We start from the raw sequence: 24,897 nt of genomic DNA on the forward strand, positions 1-24,897 counted from the left end.
TAACAACTCGTTCACTGTCCTACAAATTGGAACATAATTATGTAAATTTAATTACATTCAATCGAGCAGAAAGAAAAACATAACAATATTCATTGGAACAGGCTCTAATAAAATGACAGTTTTGATTGCCTGTGGTGAGCAGAGAGCAACGTGTTTGTCCTTAGTCGTGCTTTTATCTCAATCCAGGGAACCCTCATAAATATTGTGCATAAGTATTTGGGAATGTCCACGAGTGGCAACAGAACAGCAAAAGTGCTAGAATGTGAGGAAAAAAATAGATGGGATGAGATTTGACGGCTACCCCCTTAACACACGCAGACACACGTGAAACACACACACATTTTCCGACTGACAGCTGAGCCTGAGCTTAAATTTGAGGGGGAAGTCACCTATGAGTGAGCCCGGTTTCCTGGCTAGTACTCGCTGAGGGAGGTGGAGTAGCGGGTGAATGCCAGCTGATGCGACCTGCTAAAACAAGCTCGCTGACCCTTCAGTCTGAATCCACCTGAGACACATGCCCACATTGTGACACCGGCCAAGATCAGTTTGTCACCCTGTTTTTTTTTTTTTTTTTCTGAATCATCGTACTCTATCCTTGTTGCTATGGTTGTGCGCTTATGTAAAACACTTTCTCTGCAGGAATGGTTGTTTTAAAGTGCCCTATGAAAAAAGTAGTTGAGTAGCAAATCTGTCTTTAACAAAACAGAAGAAAAGGCCTTATCTATCATTTTATAAAATGACACAACATAACCTTGCCTTAAGTCAGAAGTAGTGTATTGCATTCCATCATACACTCTCATGTAGTAAATAAAATATCACATCTTAGCATGATAAAGTGCAGTTCTATACCTCTATAACAATTACAATTATGAAATTAATAGCTTTCAGACAATGTTAACTAAAACGGGAGCTTAGACTTGACATTAAAGCTATCTATATCAAGGTCATCATTATTATTTACGTCGGGGTTGTTATCATATTTTTCGGACTATAAAGTGCAATAAGGCACGGTCTCTATTTTTGGAAATTTCCATATATAGGGCAAATTGGCATACCTGATTATAAGGTGCACTGTCTAATTTTGACAAAAATAAAGAATTTTAATTGTGCCTTCTCTTCCAAAAAATATTGTAACATTTTAATACATAGTAGACATTCCAAAGATGATGATGATTATTATTATTATTTTGTTGACTCAAATCACGTTTCACTAACCAGTTTCCCTTCAGGACTCGTTTTGTATTCATATTGTAGCGGTGTCATTTCTGTTTTAACAGAAGCGCCTTTCCGTCCGCGGCTGCTTGTTGTGGTTAATGCGATCTCAACGGCGAAACACAAAGCTTTTGTTTTGCATCATGCCGCTGTGATGAGTGCCCACCCGCTCTGCCAGCCTGTCGTCTGGCATCATCTACCCTTGCACACATGGGGCACCTGCTTGCATCTTTTCCTGTCTCGCCCTCGTTACCGCTCCCTTTCCCAGCCAATCAGGTCAACCGTTTGTCTGAGCGGAGCAAGCAGTCTCCGAAAAAGACTGGAAGTTAGTTTTCCAATCAGCAGTCGTTTGCTTGAATGCTGCCTTACACAATACAGGTTACCATGACAGCCAGCGTCTCCATGGTGATGGCTTTTCCAAATAGAGTAAGCACGAGCTAGCGTGATCCGCTGCTAGGTTGTTAACCCATGGGCTAATCATGTGAATGGATGGGAATAATTGCATTTCGCCTAATTGGGTGCTGTTGCCAGCTTTTCCTGTGCCAGTTTAGGGGTGGGGAAATGCGTATCAGTAATTTGTTTAGTGGCTCGTTTGGATTGTACACACACTTGAGCACAGCTGTGTGGCCCAAGACCAAAAGGGTAGCAGAACTACTACAATAAAAGGGTGGTAAACCTTAACACCCTTTGACTATATAAATGCTCATTCTAAATACGCCCATTATATTAGTGAAACACCATCATGAAAAAAACCCGACAGTGCTTCTTCATTTAATGTTTTCCAACCCACATCCTTTACATTTAATCCTTGTCACAGGCCACAGATTTTTGTGTCTACTGCAGTCACACAAGCCAGCCAGCCAGCCAGCCAGCCAGCCAGCCAGCTAACCATCCAAACAGACATGTTGTTGCAGCATCCAAACGCCCGACAATCGGCAGCACCGATCCAAAGTGGCCTAAATCCAATTTGTTTGGCTCTAGGCTGCAAATTGCTCTGTGTATTGAGTCTCCAAATAGCTGTCAACCTCTCCTGCTTGGCGTCCTGTACCGCTTAATTCACTCCTGGAGCATGTAATTGTCATAATAAGAAAAATATCGAGGTGATAATAGCAAGTTACTTTGAGATGGCCACCGCCCACAAACACACACATGCACGCACACTCACACACACACTGTACGTAATGGCCCAAGACTTCAATTGACACATTTCACACAACATTGGAGAGGCAGTTGCTCGTGACCCTTCACCTTGCTGGCATTGGCACCTGCCTACAATGACTGTATGTGTGTGTGTGTGTGTCTGCACTCTATGGGCGTTTGTGACATACACACAATGAGGCTGGCTGGGCTGTCACAGAGAGACATGCTTGGCTACTGATGCGGCCAAGGGGGACAGATGAAGTGTGTGTGTGTGTGTGTGTGTGTGTGTGTGTGTGTGTGCATGCGTGCGCGTCTGTGCCAAATACTTGAGATTTCAGTGCATATTGCACAATCCACTCTATTTATTTACTTTTAGTGTGCCAAAGACGATCGTACAGTATGGTCCACAAGTATTTTTACAATGACTGAATATTTAAAAAGGATTCTGCAGTCATCCATTTTATGTAATTGTCTTTCATAAAATGAGACTAATTAAAGGAAAATAAATGAAATATTTTTCATAGCCAGGTCAGGCACCTGATCTCAACCCAAGTGTATACAGAAAAGACAAAGTGCATTGCCTTCTCCAGCAGCTACTGAAGAGAACTTTTCCAGAGTTTATATTATTACTGATCTCCTTTTATGTATCCATAGGACCCGTTTTGTCTGGGTCAAAAGTAAAAGCACATTATAATGTTACATACACACAGTGGTACTCAATATACGTACAGAAATAAGACCTCTGTGGACACAGAGGTGCGCTTTATTCTTTGTTTCTCTTCTCTGGGTAAATATGATGATGTGAAATGTAATTAAGTCCAACAGCTATGCTTGGTAGGCCTGAGGGACAACTCTGCTCATTGCAGCAATGCACACATTTGTCGGCTCCGGACGCCGTGCTTTCCATCTTTACTGTGCTGTGGAGACTGAGGGGAAAGGCTATTATAAAGATGTTTATTCATCCTCCGCCCAACTGTCGTCGGAGGCAAAATCCAAATAAAAGGCCATGCAAATGAATCCGAATGGACTTCTTAATGTGCGTTTGTGAACGTGTATGTGCGTGAGGTTTTTAATGCAACACCCCTGTAGAGCAGCAACTGAACTAGCCTTCACTAAGTGCTATTAAGTGGGAAAAGAGAGGAAAAAAAGGAACTGGATAGCATTTTAATCCACATTATTTATAAAATAATGTTTTAATGCCATTCAGCAGTTTTGTTGTGAAACAATTAGATGTGATATGGGTAAATACTGATGCTTGTTCAAAATTGTTCAGAAAAAGATTAGTAGAATGAATCAATGAAATAATGCAATTTTGCGTGCGGCAGAAAGTGTGTGTGAGTGTGTGTGTGCGCTTGACAATTTACAGCTCAATGCTACAATGCTTATATATAATCTCATAAAGGGATATAAAAAATCTCCACATCCCTGTTAAAATGCCATTTTTATTTGGCACATTTAGAGACAGACAACCTTTACAGAGGGAAAGTGGCGTTTTAAAAAATTACACACTCTTTTCTCCGTTCTGTTTTTATGAAACTCAAACTCAGAACACCACGTTAAGAGCGTCTAAAAAGTAAAACTGGTCAAAAAAATCTGGCCAAACAATCTCTAAACAACAGCACAACATCCTGAATGGGAAAGCAAAGCAACAATTGAAATGTCAAGGAATGTTGTTGGCAGGGGCAAACATTTGTGTGTGCTCAGGATTTGGACGGACTGAGATAATCTGTTTGTAATAGTAACACTAACTCCTTGGCACAAGCTGTTATTGTTTGTTGTAAGATAGTGGGCTAACGGAGCGATAAGCGCTGAGGCACTTAAAACTCTTGCCAGTGTGATGCAGGGTGGGCTACTTTGAAAGGGTCACGTGTGGCCCCATAACCCTGCAGACACTCAAATCTGGTGCTGCTTGTCTCCAAACAAGAGACTAATGTTGAATTTTTCTGATTCTTACTGATAATATGACAAGTAGGAGGAGTTCTAAGACCCAATTGCATACAACATGCAGTATGTTCAGCTTGGATTTGCTAATTACATTTTTTTCATCATTTAATTCTAATTTACACAAAAAGTAAAAAAAAAAAAAAAAAATTAAATATATAAAAATATACATATATTGTTGTTCATTGTATGTGCCTTCTTGTTTTTACTTTTTGTATTGTTTACTTGAATGTTTTGTTTGTCCATGGACCAATATAATATAATATATATATATATAATATTTGATATGTCGTGTCACCGTGGGATAGTAGGAAACGCAATTTCGATCTCTTTGTATGTCTTGACATGTGAAGAAATTGACAATAAAGCAGACTTTGACTTTGATATATATAATAATATATATAATACAATATATGTAAAAATATTAAATAAACAATAAAAATAAAAAATATATTTTCTGACATATATATTGATGGGATTATAGTATATGTCATACAGCCACCCATTCTAAGCCTCCCCACGCACCCGAGAGAACTCCAGACACGATGCAGCATCAAATGTGGGAGATGGAAGGAAAGAACAAAATAAAGAGCCCAAATTCCTCATTTCTAATTCAGCTGCTCGTTCAGTTTAACCTCTCTCTTCTCAGCAATTAACGCACACGCCACATCCTTCACGCTGCGTACAGCCGAGGCTAAATAATGCAAGGGGCATCCAGCACCCGCATCCTTTATCATCCCAAATGACACCCATTTGCATATCTCCCCAGTCAATTAGAGTGCAGCGGAATAATCAGCCCATAATTGGGGGAGAGTGTCTGTAATCACCACCCTTGGCACACCGACAGGGCCATTTGGAAGAGCGAGGGGGGGTGGGAGGGTAGAGGTTGGATGACTTGGTTGGATGTGACACTCCATCTAACTGCAGTCTTAACTTCAAACTAATATACATTTGAACACGCAGGTTAACTTCTCTCGTCTTATGTACGCTCTCCTCCTTTGTACAGTCGCTTCTATTTCCCTATGAATATTAAAAGCATTCCTATTCTGTTCAAAAGGTCAAAGATTGTCACCGTGTACGCTGTTGAAAATTCTCTTTCTCTCTGTTTAAATAAAAAAGTATGAAAGCGTGGAAAATGGCATTCAGGTCAATATTGCCGCTTTGAAAATAAAGCTCAAGAGTTTACGATTGACGGAATAATACAAAAAAATATTTTTAGAAGGACATGACATTTGAACAGTTCTAAAACTCACTGCTTTGGAAAAAAAAAAAAATCTCAAATACTTTTGAGGAATCCTTTTCTAGGTTTTTTTAGTTGTAAATATTTTTCCCATGTCTGGATTAAAAAAAAAAAAAAAAAATGTCTCCACTGCATCAGGTTGGGCATCCGTTGAACAAAAGGTGTGCCAAACAAACAATATATATACTTAACTTATATATATAACTTATATTGGCAATTCCAGAAGGAACTAGTCAAAAGTCACAACAACAACTTTCTGTTTATTCTCATTAATTATTTAATAAATATCCTTCGATTCCTATTGATCATGATACATTTTCATTCATCTCTTCCGATAGAAAATGAAGGTAATCCAAGTTAAGCAAGCACCTCCCATTATTTAGCTATTGTGGCTCTTGTCCCTCAGTGTCTAAAAGGCAATTATTAAATAGATACCAATTCATTCACAATTAACGACTAATTTTTCCCCATTGGCCGATTACAGGAAATTCTTTGACTGTCCAAAGCTATATAAACCATTACCGTTAAATACACAACAAAGGGAAAAAGTTAGTAATAGTCAAGGAATACAAGAAAGGCCGCAGACGTACCAGGGGGAAAATCCCCCCACTAGTCCCTTTTAGAAGCAGACAATCAAAGTTGTTTTATGAGAAGTTTTCCGGGCAGCTTTGAAGCACAGTTTCTGCACAGCCTTTGGATTTCCTGCTCAAAGAAGAATGACCGTTTTTTGTGAGACAACATTTGCTTTAATACACCCCGTTCCTCAGAGGCTTTGGTGGCGTCCTCTGAACATGGTGACTAAAAGGATGAACTGAGAAAAGGAAGGCGAGAGAGAGAGAAAGAGAGCGAGAGGGATGATGTAGAGAGTCGGGTGCGCTGGAGGTGTGTTGAAGTGTGTACAGGAGCAGAAAAAACCCCGGCAAGGTTAGTTCCCACCTGCAGTGCTATCCTTTTGTGTTCTCACAGTTGCTTTTCGTGTTTACTCAAATCTCTTTAATGTCCACCGTAACACATGGCTGACACTTGATGCATAAAGTGGATATTTTTCCATCTCAAAGGTAGCTTGGTGAAACGGTGGGAAGGCAGCCAAAGATAGCAAAAGAGGTGAAAGTAATAATTAGATTTAAGGTGTCAAGTGGATTTTTGAATACGAGGGGCACAAACTTGAGATAAGAGGGTTGATTATTGCTGTTTACAATTTCTAACATGGAAAAAGTGATTTCTGCTTTATTTATTTATTTATTTTTTTGCTGATTTTTTAATAATTTTTGGACTCAAGACAAAATCTGCAATGTTTTAGATGTATATACCGTAATTTTCGGACTATAAGTCGCGGTTTTTTTCATAGTTTGGGTGGGGGGGCGACTTATACTCAGGAGCGACTTATATACATATATATGTTTTTTTTCACTTTTTTGGGCATTTTATGGCTGGTGCGACTTATACTCCGGTGCGACTTATAGTCCGAAAATTACGGTAATTTTTGGACTCAAGACAAAATCTGCAATGTTTTAGATGTATATAACATTTTTTGTTGATATTTTTTTCAGCAATGTTGTGGTAATACTAATAACTGATCATTACAATCGTGTTATGAGGTTTTGAAAGCATTTTAACTATTTACCAAACTGAAAAAGTGTCTTTAAAAACAAGAATATTGTTAAACATTTCCCACTGTTCACAGAGGGAGAAAATATTGATTTCTTTTTAAGGGGATGCCTTTCACTGTTTAATCCCTCATTCCATGACTCCGGGGATCTGTGGCATTTCTTGTCAGCCAGCCAACCTCGTGTATGTATCACTGTCAAAATGACTGATCAGAAGGAGGGAGGCGGGTAGGGAGCTGAGGGAAGGGAAGGGGGAGATTCAGCTTGACTGGAGAGATGCTAAACTCCCCCCGCTGCTCCCATTGGACATGCCTGTCAGCGTGTCCGCCTCGGTAATCCATCAGCTCCCGCTGCTGATCAATAATGTGATCGGTGGAATTCTGAGACATACCTCGTAGAGAGATATGTGTAGGCGGGTGGAAAAAATGAAAATTAACGACTGACTTTGACCTTCAACTGGCATAAAGTTAAACTCAAGACTGTCCACAGGCATATTTTGTCTTCATTTTTTTGATATATGTGATGTTCTACATAGAGTGAACTGCAATTATATAGCAGGAAAATACAACCTTTAAACTGTTGGGTTAAAACTAATCCAACATGTTTTACATTAGCCCATTTATTTCATATTATTTTAATTAATCGGCTAAGTAATTGGTTGTCTGATTTTTATAGTGGTAAATATCTGAAGCTGCCCTCACAAAATAATCCAAATCAGTCAGGCCCTAATTTTTACAACAACATCCAACTATTTATTCCATAAACTTAAACAATTAAAGAATTAACTTAAATAATTTACAAGTTGAGTGGAGAATCACTCAATCACTGTGTTACTACTAAAGTTAACAACTCAGCAGACTCCGAAAAATGACACATAAAAATCTGAATATACCAGTGGAATCACTCCTTGATGAGAATTTAGCAGGAAGGAATAGAAAACGTTAAACACTTAAACTATAAAGTCATTAAATGTGCAAGCTGCCATACCATCACCTGCATTTATTATATATTTTTTCCAAATCCCCATTTTTATTTTTTAAAGACAATGGAAGTTATGCTAAATGCTATTCACATAACATGAATTAAAATGAACGTTTCTGAATGTCTTCTAATAACTAATGTTTGCCATTTCGGAACAAGCTCTGTGATTATTGCAATCCCTTTTATTTCCAATTGCAATTTTAATTTCAAGTCCTAACATTTTTTATTTTTTTTAAAGTGCATGTTTATTTGGGATTTGCCGCAAATCCACCAGATATAGCGCAAAGCAAATTTCCAGGGATGAAACAAAATGATCAATTAGTATATGCCACTTGTACATCCAGCCATTTTTCCACTTGGGCATTTGACAGTTATGAGGTCAATAAATCACCAAAAACATCTACATGTTCACACACACACACACACATGCACACTGGCGTCAGTCCACAGTTGCAAGTGTTTAAACTAACTTTTAAATGGTGAAAATAAATTAGGCTCACCATCAAAGAGACTTTTCAAAAGCTATTTCTTCTATTGGAGTTCAAACAGCAGCCTGCTTGGTAAACAGGAATGGGGAATTCGCGTTGGAGATACAAACAGTCGGAGGTTCACCACAACAAAGACGGAGGGGAAGCAGCGGAGGGCTGTAATTCATCACACACTCCACAAAGCAAATGCGACTGACTGTCCATGAGTACAGAAACGAAACAAAAAAATACTTTCTAATTGGAAAACCTGTCCCCTTTACACAACAGTTTCTTCCCCCCTTTTTCCAATTTCTTGTTTCTCAATGTGACTGGATGCCCTTGCCCTGCTCTTTGTTCATCATTAAAATAATTCACTGTTAGTTATTACGGGCCCCCCAACTTAAATTAGAAGACAGATGGAGCTGTAGGAGGAAAGGGTGAGGAAAGGGGGGAACCTCTGGGTCTTGAACAGCTTGTGATTTTTTTTTAAAGACAAACTCAGACAATGGCCTTGCTACACAAGCACCTCCAGCACAATTTCATTTGTCTGGAATTCAGCTGAAGATAAAAAAATGTTGGGAAGTGGCAGACATAAGCCCGCCCTCTCCAGTGAACAATCATTAGTTATGCATGAGACAAACCGGTGACATAAAGTCACATGGCGTGCTGAGCATTGTGGGTAAGGCGGGCGGACTCCTATGCCAGCTTATTGACAGCCCCGGCTCTCCCTCGACTGTCTCCGGGTTTTTGCAATTACAATCAAACAGCAGCATGCAGGCCCTTAAGCACTGACTGACAGCTTGGATTAACCCAGACGTGGGGATGCTGTGTACGGTTGTGTGTGTGTGTGTGTACGTGTGTGTGTGTGCACGCTCGCACGTCTCCTTGTCTGTCAGGCTGTCCGTCTACATGTGTATTGCTTTGTACGTGCAGCATGTTCCAGCGTCACGTTGGATGTGTGTCTCCGCCTGTCTAGCGGTTGATTTTGTGTGAGTGTGTGTGTGCGCACAACATGTTTCTATTGAATCGTGCGCTGAAGATTTGTGAAGGGCAGGAAAGACGCCCGTACATGAAAACAGTGGAATTTCAAAATCCTACTTTGTGATCATTTGTGTAAGATGAAAGTGGGAAATGTATCATCAACTAATTATTTGGGGAAAATCAACAATATCCTAATTATCGGATTAATCAATGACTAATCGAATAGCAAATTAATCGACAACAGTTTTAATCATCAAGTCTTCATTTTGAGCCATTGTTTTCTTTATAACGGTCCAAATCCTCTGAGTATTCTGATTTCTGGAGTCCTTCATGAAAGAAGACTGATCATCTTTTGTGTTCAATCAAAAGAAGACATTTGCAAACATCTGCTTTTATTTGACCAAACGGAATCACTTTCAAGAAAGGTTGCTAAGTATAACATCAATCCCTCTCATGTGATGTTGCTCAATTGTTGTTGAAGGAAAAATGTGGATAATTTGGGTTTGTTTAGTAGTAGTAGAAAAAAAAATCTTGTTCTCAATTTCAATGACATATGTCTTATGGTTGTTCGTACATTACAACAAAATGATACACCGATGCACATTGCCAGGTGACAACACCCTTGCAGATTTCAGATTGAAATCGAAATCTCATACACACTCGAGATTTAACGTCACTATTATGCCGTCAAGTGCGATGCCTGCAAATCCCCCCTCCCTATTGTCGACGTACAAAGTGTTGATGAACAAAAACATGCCAGTCAATTTTGTCCAAATGAATTTGAGTCGCTCTGCCGTGTGCTGCGTGGGATTGTTTCTTTAACACTCCCTCTGTGAGACCCCTGACATCATCCATCACAGATGACAAACATGACATGACAACTCTGCTTGGGAGGAGGCTCTACTCACTTGCCAGAGCTAGATAACACATTCAAAGTCCTTTTCTTTCTCAGAGACTGACAATTGCAAGCTAACGTATGCGCTGTGAAAGAAAATAAAACATTGCAATGAGAGATGGAGTCGTATAATTACAATTGGTTTTATTCAAATTCAACTGACAGCAACCTTGGGCTCAGAGGCGCATTTTAATTGTGATAAAAATGGGATCATTTAGAGGCTCCTTTTCAACGTAACATTTGGAAACCCTCTGATAAGGAGATGGAACCGCAGCAAATGAGAGCGGCAACATCAAATATCATCTTAATTCCATCTACGAATAAGCGCGCAACACACACACACACACTGATTCATCACTCATATCAATATCAGAGGCGTTTGCATATTCACACCGTGACTGGAGATGGAAAGTCATCCCAGATGCCCTCTCCCTATACCAGACATGATGAAGCGAACACCAGCTAACCAAGCAGAACGTCCTCGCCGAGGTCTCGAGTCAGTGGATGTGTGTGCGTGTGTGATGTAAGCCCGTAGAAAGGAGAGGTGACAGCGGCGTGTGGATGATCTAATAAAAGAGGAAGAAGAAGCGGCGTGTGATGGCGAGGCATGCGGGCTCAAAAGGCAACAACTTTTGCTAAAACACACACGCCTGCCTGACGCATAAAACACACCCGCGCACGCTCTTCTGCGTGATCGACACTTTCATAGTGTCGAAGCTGAGGTGTTGGGATATAAAAAGCCGCGCTGATATGATTTAATGGCCAAGTCTTATTATAAGACTGTCGCTGGGCCCGGTGTAATCTGGCTAACGCTGCAGGGCACAGCTATGACAAACACACACTCACATGTGCACAAACACACACACACTACAATGCTCCCCCAGCAGATAATATTGCTATGTGCTACATTGCTATTATAAGATAGAGCTGTTTGCCACAGTGATACGTCGCCTATAAGACTGTCATTTTGGGGAGGGAGTGATTTATGACTGCGAGGCATGAGAAATAAAGACAGATTATTTTTATTCATGTGTCTTCAGAGGCCAACTTCATTTCTGTTGTTATTTTTATACCGAGGAATCATCAGAGGAATCACGTTGTGGGCAAAACACACATATATTTATATTGGACCAGCCAATCCAGAATACAATAGATCTCATGACACAGATTTTGAATCTAAAGTTAATAAAATAACATCTCACTACTCGGTGTCATCCAGTTTTTAAGAGGGACTAAATTGCTATTAATTATAAATAGCAGACCAGCTGTCTTAAAATATATGACATACCTATGAGGGTATTAGACAATGCGCTGTTATTGCCTCTCCTGCCTCTTTTAATATCTGCACCCTGACTGCAATCACAGGCCTAATAATGGCTTCTCATTATGTGGTGTGCGCGTGGCGAGGGTGGGGGGGGGGGGGGGTGTTGCGGGGGCTTCAATCTCTATGCTCAAAAGCCACAGATGACTCCCTGTTAAAAGTTAATTTGATTTCAGACATTTACGGAATGAGGCTGTAAATTTAAGCTCTCGGGGTGCACCTATTGGTGAGCTCCGATAATTGAGATATTTGATCCTGATATTTGATTCTATGTCAGCAATTCATTATGGGAATACAAGTGAGCAGATAGAAAGAAAAAAAAAAAACGATGTGAGATGACAAGGAGAGGTTTGGTTTGCAACTGTGATGCAGGTGAGAATGGAGCAGAGCTGTTGTTCCCCAGCAGTAGTATGAAAACTCATCAGGAGATGGCGCTGTCCTTGTTGTGAGCAAGGCAGGGAACGTGATCCTCAGGCCACATTGCTTCACAATGCTGCATTGCCCAATTAAAAAAAAAAAACACGACAAGGATAGGGAAAACCATTTAATTATTCTTTTAATCCCCTCAAATTGACTTCCTTTATTTCTCAGTGCAAAAATAATCTTATTTTGGTCATGGAAAATACACGCAATATTTTGAACGGACTTTAATATTTTTTTAAATATTACAAATGCAGCCTATGTTGTGTAATTCACACATGAAGAGAAATCCAAACGTTCCATTTCAATTCTAGCGCTAATTACATTACATTTTGAAAGACGGACTTTTATGGACACGTTACTGATCATACCAGACAACTGAGTCAAAGTCAGAATGCTGTGTGCAGCAAAACAACAATTAACTAATAATTGCATTTCCATTGTTTTAGGTGTTACCCTTCTTGCCTCTCTGCTTCCTTATCCAAAACCTCAAGCATCATCTTCTATCTGCTGGCACTTACTATCCTGCTTTCCTCCTAGAGTTTGTAATGAGGAAGGTCTCCACCTGACTTTCGAACTTCCTCTGTCTCATACACATTTTCCAGTCGCTCCCACCCCCACCCCCCATGAGCCCTCAACCTCCCTTTTACCCTCTCTTCCCTCCTTCATGGCCTCTGTCTTAATTTCACAAGGGAATCATTTGACAGATATTGCCCTTGAAGAGGCAGCTTGTGCCTAGCCACTGAGAGCAATGGGAGGGGGGGGGGGTAGGAAGAGGGGTGATGGAGGAGGAGAAGTGACAGAGAGCGAGAGAATGAACGGGGGTGAGGAGGAGGAGGGTAAAAGTTATTAAGTGGATGTGAAAATGCAGCGCAGCCAAAAAGGTTAAGTCTGGAATAGGAAATTAAAACTTGCATCGCTTTTGGCTTTAAATAGATTTGGTTTCATTACGGGCGCCAGGGCCAGTTAGAGTCAAATCCCTCTGCAGAAAGAAGAAAGCGAGAGAGGGAGGAAGGAGCGAGGGTGACATGGGAACGGAGGAGGGCGACGGAACAATAGGATAACGGAAGGAGGCCGACTATCATGCAGTTCACATTCATTTCCAATCTCAGCCTGTTTTTCCCCAAACCCCCGTCCACAAGCCAGTGAATACCAATTCCGCACATCCATTTAATGCTTCGACTACAAGTGGAAGTCAAGGCCGCTGCCTGTCACGCATACAAAGAACGCCGGCAGCGTCGACTAACAGGTGCGGGACAATGTTGCTCTATCGCTCTGTTCTTATTTGCATTGACATTTCACCATTCTCATGCAGCCGAGAAAAGCGCTAAACGACCGCCTGGTATACACGAAAAATATGCGAAGGACGACCATTTTTTTTCATTCTCATACTTCTAGTGGCTTTAGTGGTTTGTTGGAAGGAAAACTTCTCATCATTCACACTCTCGCCATTACACAGGCTGACCGTCACACAGCTCTGTTTATTGCTTTTGCGGTCTCCCGGGGAAAATGTAAGAGCCCGAGAAAAGGGAAAGCATGATGAAGTCAGTGAAATCGACAGAAGGAAAGGGAGAGAGGGGGAATTAAAGAATTAGAGATGAACAGACATGCCAAGGAAAAAGGAAGCAGATGGAGAAGTGGGACAAGTGAGAGCTTCGCATTTGCCACCACTAACTGTGCGAAAATAAAAGCATGAACCCAAACATTTTAGCTAGTGGCCATTTTCATGTGAAGAGATATTTTCGGGGACTGAATTACAATAAATGACTGAAAATTCTGAACAGGATAATTGTTATAGAAAAGAAAAAAAATTATACTATATATTCTGAGTTTGAATAATTTGTGTATAGTATGTTGGAAGAATTCAAGACCCAGCAGTTAAAAACGACCTCACATCCCCAAGCCCCCAGTTTGTCTGACGAGACGATTAAAAAAAAAACAAAAAAAGCGTAGTTCCCACCACTGTCTCCTTCAGAGGAAAAGCAATTTGCTATTCATCCTCTCCAAAGAATAGGCGGTAAATACTTGATGAGCGCGATGTGAGCGAGTCTAGCGACTGTAACACACCGTACAAAATAGAAACACACAGCGTACTGTTTCAGTTGTGCGAGACGAAGAGTTCATTTCCAAATGCATGATTGGCATACGTTGGGCTGCAAATTAACGTTTGAGTGGGTTATGTTCTCCTCCTTCGTGGCTTACTGCTGCATTGCGAAATGTGTTGGCTCATTGTAGCAGAACACACTTCATGTTCCTTAAAGCGAAGGAGAGAGGAGACTAATACTTTGTTGCACAAGGCTCGAGCAGACACTTTAGAACTTGCATCGGATCAGCCAAGCGGAAATGAAAAGTAGTCCAAGCAAGTTAATATGCAGCTTCACTGTAAAACTGAAATATCGAGACACTTCTCTACGGTTATGTAGGATATGACTAAACTCTTATAGCAGAGACCACGAATCTGTGTGAGAAATTCTCAAAGCTGTTTTGGAAACGTGGAATGATTTGATTTGGTTTGACTCAGTGGGATTACGATTCACAGTTTTAAAGCCACTCTAATAAAAGATGATTCGGTACATATCACAATATATTTTAAGGTTCAACTATTTGATTATTTTCAAATTGAAATCCAAAATGATTTTCTGATTCCGTTTTGTGACAACATGGATACAAATTCTGGGAACAAAAAACAAACAAAAACAATACTCAGACTTCTGAGTAAGTCAAGGAATGCCTTTCTAGATATTTCGGGACATGAAAATCAATACTCTCAAGCCAAAATTAAAAACTTCAATACAATTGCATGCTTTTTTCCCCCCAATGAGTCATATGTTTGTCTTTTAGGACTAGTAAAACACACATCCCACAGTATTTGGATAAACACACACATTCTTGAGTCTTTTCTTTTGGCATCAAAATGAAAGCTAAAGCCAAACTGTGAGTACATAACTTCCCATTTAGGCCTAAAATACGACTTCTTTTCCCCCTATGAGAGCAGAGTAGCAAGGATAGTGCACCAAGAAAAACCAGAGAATGAAATATTTGTGCAGAGAGAGAGACCAAGAACACAGAGTAAAAATGGTAAGATGTGATGGGCTGGCTGGCTGGCATTCAAGGCCTACTTTGCAGCCAGAGAGCTGAAATATGTGTGTGTTTCTGTAGCGGCACTGCCCAGTGTGTGTGTGTCTCCGTGCGTGCGCACATACACCTATACGCTCCTCAAAACGAAATGGAGAGATCCAGCACTTCAGCAATGACAAGTAGGTAAACAGAATCATCCATGCGGGAACAAAAGAGACAGAGATTGAGCGCTAAAGTCGGAAGATGAAAAAACTAGCAGAAAAGTGGGGAGGAGGAAGTGGAAGGAAGGGAAGAAACGTGACGCTGTCCTTCCTTGCTTCAACCTCATATTCGTGAAATTGCCTACCTGGTTTGATGCTATTGTTTACGCCGCCATTAAGGCACACACCAGCACAGTTAATAATCCGGGCACTCCAACTAAATCACTCCAGAGTAAGTAGTTCGTGTTCATGAATACTGACACACACGTACGTGCGCCGTTAATGCACGTTTACCAATGTGTATGTTGTGCTGGAATCTGTATGCATGTCATCCCGCTCCATTCCTTCTGCTGTTATTTCCTCTCCATACAGCTTTGGTGTGATGAAGTCCGTCACAGGGTCCCCGGCCCAATATCCAACGCCTAATAAACTAATACATCATTAATGAGGGTGGGCGAGAGGGAGGCAGGAGTGACTACAGTGCTCTTCTAGGGCAAGCTATTGCTGTGCAGCTCAATAGGGCTTTCTAACAAGGCGCTGTCCTTGAGAGAGGCTGCATACTAAAAACTTCTCCACCGGCCTCGGTGCCAAGCAAGGGGAATTCATAAACAGAGGACAGAAAGCAAAGCGGGAGGGGGTGGTAGAGGAGCGGAGAGGAGAAAGGCTTCTAGAAATGGGAAGAAGAAAGCAAGATGAATCATGTTGGCCTCTTATCTTACTTTGGGTCACATTGTGCCTCCATGATTGACTTGGAGTAACAGCACCTGATCAATAAGTAGTATAATAGTTTGTCTGAATGGCTATTCCCGTCTGTGGCTGGGCTATTTCCGTTGGTGTGTTTCAAAAAAACAGATTAAGGGCATCGGAAGACACTTAATGTTTACTGCTAGCCTGAGGTGAGGTAAATTTTGCTGGTCCGTCATCGTCAGGCCGTCAACTGTACCGTATTTTCTGGACTATAAGGCGCACCTTCAATGAATGGCCCATTTTAAAACTATGTCCTTATATAAGGCGCACCGGACTATAAGGCGCACCATTAATGCATCATGTCAGATTTTTAATCCAAATCAAATCATTCTCCATTTTATCTTTTTTATTTCAACTTCAGATGCAACAAATCACTTTATAATCACAAAATAATGATCCATAGTCTTTTTGATTCATGATTCATAGTCTTCAGCGGGCCACTTATGATTGATTTCATGACACAATGCTTCGGGCCAGTTTAAATTTAGGAATTTGGTCCAAGGCGCACCGGACTATAAGGCGCACTGTCGGCTTTTGAGAAAATTTAAGGTTTGTAGGTGCGCCTTATAGTCCAGAAAATACGGTAATTGTTTCAGAATTTCACATGAAAATCTGAGATTGCTGACATAAACCCCAAACACACATTTGAGGTGAAAGAAAATATAAAGCAGTTCCCTTAGACCCAATAGCAGGATCCATTGAGGTCAAGATGTTCTTCAGGATGAATGAACAAAGTTGTTACAGCTATAATGTCATTTTGTGTACATTTAATGGCCTGTTTTTTGTCCATCTAGATTGTAAGCACATGGAGAGAAAGAGAAAAACAAAGCTTCCGGTCAATTGAATGCAAGGTTGTCGTCATAAACACACAAGCACACAATGAATACACACACACACATACCCAATTTGGACGCCTCTAAGCAAATACTGCCGCAGGCCTCATTTGAATAGCGATAATTGAAAATCAGGCTTGTTTATCAGGCTAAATAGAGTGACAGACACTCACAATAGGAGGCAGGGGTGCAAGCTTGGCGAGTATTAGCATAATGTTCACGGCTGAATGATTTCTAGGTCCATTAGGCCAGCGAAGGACATATGAGCGGTTCACTTTTTCATACTTCTGCTGGAGCTAAATGCTGAAATATGACTTCATCGCGAGTTACTATCAAATGATGTATTGACATTTCCATGGCGATGTTAGGTTGAGGCGTCAGATTGTGTTGAAATTAAAAATAAAAAGGGAGAAAGAACGCAGCCAAGAGATACAAATATGGGGATGTGGGAGGGGGACTTGCAAATACTCAAGAGAGATTTGGGAGTCTCTCCAAGACTTTCATTATTTTTGATGCAAATGATCAGACCCCCATAATTAGGCCTCTCATACGAAACTCTCTCACCCTCACAGTCTCATTTCATCTTTTGATCAATGGAGCTCAGTATGGGGTGGAGAGAAACACTGCAGCCCTTCTCCACTGTCGGTTGGTCTCTGGGCCTCAAAAAAATGGCTCCTAGCCTGGTTATCACATCGAAGGGAATTTTTCTTTGACGCTTCAACTTAAAACTGTGTTTTCTGCTTTTAAAATGAGAATTGAAATGACAGTGTTGGTTGGACCGAATCATGAAAGACACACATCAATTTAAACTGAAACAAATGATTGGGATTGGGTATTTTTTGGGAACGGAGTGGTAATTGACCATTGGTTCGTCAACTATTCCTTTCCAATTTACATCCAACTACAGCGCTAGCAAATTCGATTACTAGTTCAGTCCATCAGCTTTAGCTTTTGCGGCAGTTGAAATGTAGCAAGGGATTCGAGCCAAAACCTAAATTGCATTAGGACAACTCTCAGAGGAGACAACACTTCTTTTGTCGTGCCAAATTAATGAACACCTAAGCAAGAGATCAAATACGTAAGCGCCGACACAAAATTCTGCTGAATGATTGGCTTCCGGCCAATTAATACTCACATATAAACAGTTAGATTTATCTCAATGATATGATTTAACTTCTTGCCCTCAAGAAAATGCAGAGAGTCACTTTGTGATCTTTCCTTTGATTCAAAAGCAAAGCGTTTCAGTTACATGTTCCATCTTGCTTCATTTTTCAGCATTCTATTAACTAAAAGAAGACCTTGAATATTCCTTTAGTTGTGTTCTTAATTCAGGGATGGCCTCCGGGTCAGGGGTGCACAAACTTTTGTAACCCAAGGTCGAGAGAACTTTTCAAGCAGCCAACTTCAACCAATGTCAACATCACACACCTTTTCTAGCCTGCAAAAATTAAATTCACTTCGCTGTCTGATTCTCTCACACAGGCACACGCTTTATAAGACGCTCATAATTTTAGCTTTGGTAGTGCCTCGGCCGCGAAACATATCCTCACACAGAAGTACAATAAAATAAAACACAAACTGCAACACAACATTGAGCTTTCACTTACAATTGGTCTCTGGACTCCCAACATATGGCAACAGGGCATTGTAGACAAACTGACGAGGGAATAATATGAAGACTGGAAGGTTAAAAAACACAACAGAGGACAATGACAGTAAGCCCGATAGGAAAAGGAAAGAAGACAGAAGAGAGGAGGACAAGTACACGGGGTTGGAAGGAGAGCAGGAGAGGGCAATTTGGTTTCAGCGCTTCTCTAATCTAATCTGTGTAACTGTGACAGATTTGCAGTTGTCCACCAGGGCCACCGCACACAAGGGACGGAAGCAAAGTTTCTTATGGCTGGAGGAGGAGTGAAGCAAGCGGGGCACAATAATCCCAATTTCTGCTCGAGAAGAGAGGGAGAAACAATCCCCAAAAGTAGAATGTTGGACACAGCCAACATTTAATCGGTTGCAATAAATCCTTCAAAGGTGTGTGTGAGCATTTTCTGGAAAAGAAGAGGTGGGTGGGGCGATTCCAGAGAATACTACCACATCACTAGAAAATGCTGACTCCCTTTCTCAGCTATGTCTCACCGTAGCAATGCTAAGGTGACTATTTGCTCTTTTCACACTCTGCTGTGGTCAAAAGGACTTGGAAGCAATGGGAATAGTCAGCTAAGTCGTCCCAAATCCCGCTTTTACCGGACAGCAATAACCGGTGTGGTTGTAGTACGGGCTGTGAGAGGCGAATTGCCTCTGAACTGACACGCATAAATCGTTACACAGAGCCACGGACTTGCATTTTCCATTAGCTTATTGATTTTAGGTTCACAAGGGTTTAGGGCAAGAAGTCTCAACAGGGGATGGCTCAGAAGGCAAGGTCACTGGTGCAATAAGTAAAAAAAATGAAAAGGAGCAGGATTGGGTTTTTATACAGTACTACAATACTTTAAATGTATAACTGGAATTATTTTGGGGTCAATAATTTTGCTCTGGAAAATAGCATACAGCAGCATTTTCTTAGCTTCACAAATGCAGATGATTACCGTATTTTCAGGACTATAAGGCGCACCTAAAAACCTAAAAATTTCTCAAAAGTGCGCCTTATAGTCCGGTGCGCCTTATACATGGACCAAATTCCTAAATTTAAACTGTCCCGAAGCATTGTGTCATGAAATCAATCATAAGTGGCCCGCTGAAGACTATGAATCATGAATCAAAAAGACTATGGATCATTATTTTGGGATTATAAAGTAATTTGTTGCGTCTGAAGTTGAAATAAAAATGATAAAATGGAGAATGATTTGATTTGGATTAAAAATCTGACATGATGCATTAATGGTGCGCCTTATAGTCCGGTGCGCCTTATATAAGGACACAGTTTTAAAATGGGCCATTCATTGAAGGTGCGCCTTATAGTCCGGTGCGCCTTATAAAATACGGTCAGTAAACCATGACGGTGTGGATCCTCAATTATATCTTACATTTCTTTTTGGGCTTTTTTTTTTCTACTATGATGTTAAGTAATGCTCTTTCTGACATCAAGGTGCCCCTTTGTAGAGCAAGTTCACATCTCAAATAAAACACTTTCTAATTCCCGGTTGACACGTGACAGCACTTTCTCTGAAGCAGCGCCCACAGACGTTCCTTACAGCCACTCGAGCAGCCTCACAATGCCTTCTCAATGTCACATCTCAGCGGCATTCAACCATTGAAGAGCAGAGACGCAGGCATTTAGTCATTTAGTGTGAATAATGTGCGGATACACTCTCCAGTGTGTGCGCGTGGGGCATATTCAGTGTCAGAGTTGAGTGGGCATGCATCGTTCTGAGATAAGACCTGATATGGCCCCTCGGAGGGACAAGCAGCAAAGAACATCGAGGCACATATTTGTGAAGGGCTCGTTGACATACTCACTTGTTTTAAAATTCAGCAAAAGACATTAAATGGTATGCAAGTTGGTACATTTTAAAAAATGTTTTGATATACTTTTATATAGTTGTGGTTCTGTGAGAATGCTATACGGCGTCTCAAAAGAATTCATCTTCGTGTCCTTTCTCAACCTCCCAGGGTGAACGTGTCCCTGCTTTCACATTGTGGATGTGTTTGGCCCTCAGAGCTTTTTCGCCTTTGGATTTCTATCGGCGCATCTGAGTAGCTGCTGCTGTTAGCCAGACATGGAACACACACACACATGCATGAGGTACACAGATGCACAGGGGCAGGGTTAAAGAAAAGCAAAATAGAGAGAGGGAACGGGGACATGATTTCAAAAGCGCTGCAGTGAAATCCTCCAGAGTTGAGATCACAGACACACTAAAGAAAGAACGAGATGAAAGTACAGTCGGTGGCTTTTGGAGCTTTTTTAACACACAAAACATCATGCATTCATTTTTCGCAAAAGGTAAAAACCAGCAAGGCTATGTCTTCCCATTCCAAAATTCAGTTGAGTTCATTTTTTTTTTTCTTCCCCGACTCGTCCCTGCTTGTGTTGGAAAATGGTTTAGTGCTTTTATCTCTAAAGACATTTTAATAATTCTCTCACTTGTTAGTCTCACTCACTTCTCTCAATGATTTTCCCTTTTCATTCTCTATTCATTCATTCTTGTCTTTTCTCCCACATCAGCCTTCGCCTATTATTTTTTTCTTTCTTTTTTGGCTGCTTTTATATCAATGCTTTGTCCTAACATTTCTTTAAATGCAAGGACACATGCTTTGGTTATTTGAAGTGAGAAAAAGTTCATCTAGAAGAAATTAGACATACTGTATGCTGTAGAATTTAAACTGCATTTTCAAGACATCTGGTTGTCTTAAACAGGATTATATTGAATGCTGTTTCCTACAGTTTTGCAAAAGTCCAGTTTATTCTTGTTAATTCCTGTAAATTCCCACATAGTCCCATTAATTCCCCAAATTCCTATTCACACTTTGGAAATTTCTGGGGTTTTACACAGCAGGTTAGAGTGTAAAAAAATCTGTAATATTTTTTTCTGTCAAGGCAGAATTAAAAAAAAAAAATCTCTTTTTAAATTGTCCAGGCTTACCAAATGTAGTAGGCAATTGTTTATCAAAACTAACAAGAGCATAGGCGACATCAGCTGGTGAGAAATTCAAAAGCTTCATCTTGTTTACATATCTAAATCCTTTAGCTATGGCAGGAAATATAGCCGTGTGTGTGCACGGTACTGCACGAACTCTTGGATGATATTTCCCTTCCAGCATTCCCAGAATACCAACATCTCCCTCCACGGAACCTCTTTACAGGAGACCTATTTTCTATGAAGTCAATGCCGCCGCTTGTTCCAGCACTTTGGCTTCAAACAGCAATGTGCCTTTTGGGGCTACACGCATATCTGATCTCTTCCTCCCCTCCTCTCTTCCTATTGTTTCTGTTCTCGTTTTCAAGTCTTCCCAGGCGTCTGCACGTCTCTTTCCTTTTTTCTTTTTTTTTCTTGCAAATGGAGACAGGTGGAAGCAAACAAACTGGCATTTGTTCCCATTCTTTTTATCTCTTTTTCTTTCTTGTGGATGTTCTCTCCATTTTATGCATGCCTTGAAACCGAGCACTGGAAGGAAAGAAGCAAGTTTTCCTAAGCCGATCGATTAACATAAAACACGTAAATAACAACATGCAGGAAGCATGTTTGCCTTAAAGTTCTGAGAATTGCCAATTGGATTTCAGTTGCCACCTTGCCATGCAGATTTAGCTTGTTGTCCTTGTCACCTTTGGCCATATCTAATTTAATCCTTCAAAAGTACAAATGAATCAATCCGGGGAAAAAAATACAATTGGCGTGTGGTTAAGTAGCAAATTGACACCAAATAAAGGGAAATCAGTTTGGTATGGGATGACAAAGACCCGAAGAGTCAGGCGATCTCAATTCTAGCCTTTTCCAACATAGCAGAGAAAAAGAGATAACACAAACAGGAAGAGGATAAATGATCCAAACTCAGTAGGCTGAACACAGCTCACAGCACCCACTAACACACACCACTGAGCTGTGTATGTTTGAACAAATGAGATGTCGTGGCACACACGTACTTTTCTCCCCTCAAATGTGTGTAAACGTGTGAGAAAGCTGGCGACAGCTTGCACGAAAATCCCCGCGTTTGTGATTGTGCTCGCGTTTGATCATGGTGTATTATGTAGTTGATCGCGTGTGTGTACACAAATGACAAAATGTCATAGCAGTGACACAACCGTCATCAAAGCTTGCCATCTATCCTAAAGACCATCTCGTGATATTCATAAAGAGCATAGCAGATAAGTCTTGTCATGTTAGCTCCACAATAAGACGCACGTCTAACGTTTCGTCTCAGCTTCTTTGTGTGTTTGTTTAAGACAGCGGCACGATGATCGTATATACTCCCCTGTTGTTCAAATTTCAGATCACAGCGATGTCAAAAGAACTGTGAACTCTGTGAAAACAGACACATACATAAAAGCATGTCAAACACACTTTAGAACCATGTGCCATCACAAAGAACACACACACACACATTTTTATAGAAAAAGGGCGTTCCTTCCATTCAGGTGAAACAGATTTGCTCCAGGTATTTGAGCTGTTGTAGCTCAGTCATGCAACAGCCTCCGTCTAATTACCTTTGGGACGTGAACATCACGCCATTGGCACAGCATGTGCATATGTGTGTGTGTGAGTGTGTATGTGATCGAGCGAGAGAGAGAGAGAGAGAGAGAGAGAGAGAGAAGAGGAATGTATCGTCTTGTAATGTAATTCACCTGCAGGCGCGGCAAACTTCTACTGCGGTTCAGAAGACGGAGAAACATTAATGAAAGCCTTGATCATTGTTGCACAATCTTCACTAGAGCTAAAGGCGAATGTACAGGGAGCATTTCTGAAGGTTGTTTCATGATCGTATCTCCATAAAAATACACAGTTTGTCCAATAGGTTGTCCCAGGTTGACAGAAATTGCCACAAACAATTGTAAACATCAGCACAAAGACGTCTATGTAAGGAAAAGAAATGCTTGCAGGCCACCGTATTATTAAAGTACATTTGTATGCATTACCGGCTGTACGTATGCGTCTTGTTGGTTGTTCATAATGGCCCAGTGCAATCAATAGCTTGTGCTGCAGCACAGACGGATGAACAAAAGCACAAGTAGATATAGTATTTGTATACAGAATGGAATATGAGAAGCCTCAACAGGTTCAGCATGAATAAGCCATGCATACGTTATTTTGTTATTGGCTTGACAGCTACGATGTGTTTTCGGCTTTGCTCTTTGTCTACAATCCCCGGGAGCACTTGTACCACACAGGTAGACGTAATGATCTCATATTATATTTTGAATTGGCTTTGGGAATCAATCTTTGCACATTCCAAATGTTTTAATACTTGTGCAAATTTCATTGAACATGAAACAGTTTTGTAATGTTGTCAGTAGCATAAGTGAGTTTTCTTCAATTGAACCCGCAACACTAGCTAGACTTTTAAATGCATTTCTCCTTAGTAAACAAGATAAAGTGGGTCTCTTTAGACAAAAGCTGTCCAGCAGTGACTCTGAGTGAAGTTTTGAATTGCAACTTCTCTTCACCACACTGACGCAGACGAGCTCTCCAAACTCGCAAAAAGCTGACGCAATACCAATTTGTACACCTCGGGACAGACAGCATGATTATCGGGCAGCTGAGCAAACTGTGGTACCAAATACTAACGCACAAGGAATCAAAACTTGTTCCACACACAACATTCCCATTAACACAGACCAGGGGTGTCAAACATACAGTCCGTGGGCCAAAACTGGCCTGCTAGAATACTTAATCCAGCCCTGAGGATGAATGCAAACTGCAGGTTTCTCTGAAAAAACAATTCTTAATGTTTATAAAACAATAGCTTGGTAAATATAAAGATTTTCTAAATGTATTTGTATTGCTTTGCATTACAACCAAGGGGAAAACACCAATTTATTATTCATACTCATTTTGTGCTCATCCCTCCGATCTCCACCAAGGTCAAAATGTCAACAGAAGAGATATAATTTGTCATAAATAATCTGTTGGTCAATTAAGATCACAATTATAATTCTGGGGGACATTAGGTGAGGTGAAATAATGAACATTTCCTGTATCTTCACTGTTCTCTTTTCCTCACCAAAATCAAATGAGTTCCTCATTGGCCCATGTGGCACAATTCTTTTTAATGGTAACCAGTTACATGTTGCACAATCCCGACAATCGTCACAAGAAACCACATTGACGTTATTCTTGTGTTAAAATGACAGCTATTAAAAAGGTCATTAACGCAACAAGTGAGTGCTTTGCACAGT

The 24,897-nt window shown here is 40.7% G+C and overlaps 1 protein-coding gene across 3 annotated transcripts in view; it reads right to left on the reverse strand.

The window, feature by feature from the left end:
- Positions 1–24,897, reverse strand: part of arid1b (AT rich interactive domain 1B (SWI1-like)) — a 132,722-nt gene that overhangs the window by 44,003 nt on the left and 63,822 nt on the right. The gene's annotated exons all lie outside the window — the stretch shown is intronic.

Source organism: Syngnathus acus, chromosome 22 (assembly GCF_901709675.1).
Source record: "Syngnathus acus chromosome 22, fSynAcu1.2, whole genome shotgun sequence".
Classification (NCBI taxonomy): domain Eukaryota; kingdom Metazoa; phylum Chordata; class Actinopteri; order Syngnathiformes; family Syngnathidae; genus Syngnathus; species Syngnathus acus.